This window comes from Gekko japonicus, unplaced genomic scaffold (genome assembly GCF_001447785.1).
Source record: "Gekko japonicus isolate JY-2015 unplaced genomic scaffold, Gekko_japonicus_V1.1 scaffold424, whole genome shotgun sequence".
NCBI classification, from domain to species: domain Eukaryota; kingdom Metazoa; phylum Chordata; class Lepidosauria; order Squamata; family Gekkonidae; genus Gekko; species Gekko japonicus.
The window spans coordinates 516,153-517,938 of NW_015165247.1; positions in this window are offsets into that span (position 1 = coordinate 516,153).

Here is a 1,786-nt window from a genome sequence, read left to right on the forward strand (position 1 = left end):
CTCCCACTGTTGACCCCCCCACCCAAGCACCAAGAAGACAGAGCATCCCTTGCCCCAGAGTCCCCATCTATACCTTGTGGCTAATAGCCACTGATGGACCTCTGCTCCAGATGCTTATCTAATTCCCTTGAAGCCATCCATGCTTGTAGCCGCCACCACTTCCTGTGGCAGTGAATTCCATGTGTCAATCACTCTTTGAGTGAAGAAGGACTTCCTTTTATCCGTTCTAACCCAAACTTGGCCCAAGTTTGGTGTAGTGGTTAAAAGCCAGTTTGGTGTAGTGGTTAAGTGCGCGGACTCTAATCTGGGAGAACCGGGTTTGATTCCCCACTCCTCCACTTGCAGCTGCTGGATGACCTTGGGCAAGCCATAGTTCTGATAAGAGCTGTCCTTGAAAAAGAGCCATTTCTGTCAGAGCTCTCTCAGCCCCACCCGCCTCACAGGGTGTCTGTTGTGGGGAGGGGAAGGGAAAGGAGTCTGTAAGACGCTCTGAGACACCTCTGGGTAATGAAGGGCGGGGAATAAATCCAATCTCTTCTTCTTCTCTTCTTCTTCATTCTTTGGGGTGCCCCAGAAGGTGGTCGGCCTTCCACGGTCCACCCCATTCACACTTGGAGAGCTTTTCCATTTGCTCTTTCACCTTCCTCTGGAAGGACACCGTGTTCCCTACATATGCTCCGTATTTATTGTCAGGAAAAGAGATCCTCAAGTCCCATATGCCGCTCCCTCCAGCTGAGGTGCCTTGATATGAGGAGGGGGGGAAGGCACTCTGCACCCACTCAGAGGCACTCTCACCCATGTCCCAGAGCTGGGAGCAGGCACTGAAAACAGATGGCAGAGCTGGGTCCTGGAGCTGGCTACCCCCCCCCCCCAAAAAAAACCCCCACCACCCTTTGCTCTCTGACTTCTTAGAAAGAACTTTTCTAAAAAAACAAATCTTCCTTTGGCGCCTCTGACTCACTCAGTCTCCATTTCCTTTGGACAGAGGCAGGAAATATGTGCTAAGATTAGCCCCAGAGAAGGCCAAGCGTCGTGGTTCCCTTTGCCGGACGGCTTTATCTGCTGGCTTTTCCTCCCTCGCTGTCAGCTCAAAACCCTGAGACGCACCAGCCGTTGGTGCCAACTCCAGGATGGGAAACTCCTAGAGGTTTGGAGGGGCGGAGTGTGAGGAGGGCAGAGTTTGGGGAGGGGAGGGGCCTCAGTGGGATATAGAAGAAGAAGAAGAAATTGGATGTATATCCCGCCCTTCACTACCCAAAGGAGTCTCAGAGCAGCTTACAAACTCCTTTCCCTTCCCCTCCCCACAACAGACACCCCTGTGAGGTAGAAGAAGAGGAAGAGATTGGGTTTATACCCCACCCTTCACTACTCAAGGGAGTCTCAGAGCGGCTGACAATCTCCTTTCCCTTCCCTTCCCCACAACAGACACCCTGTGAGGTCGGTGGGGCTGAGAAAACTCTGACAGAAACGTCTCTTGAAGAAGAAGAAGAAGAAGAAGAAGAAGAAGAAGAAGAAGAAGAAGAAGAAGAAGAAGAAGAAGAAGAAGAAGAAGAAGGAGAAGGAGAAGGAGAAGGCCAAAGGAGTCTCAGAGCGGCTGACAATCTCCTTTCCCTTCCCCTCCCCACAACTGACACTCTGTAAGGTCGGTGGGGCTGAGAAAGCTCTGACAGAAACTTCTCTTGAAGAAGAAGAAGAAGAAGAAGAAGAAGAAGAAGAAGAAGAAGAAGAAGAAGAAGAAGAAGAAGAAGAAGAAGAAGAAGAAGAAGAAGAAGAAGAAGAAGAAGAA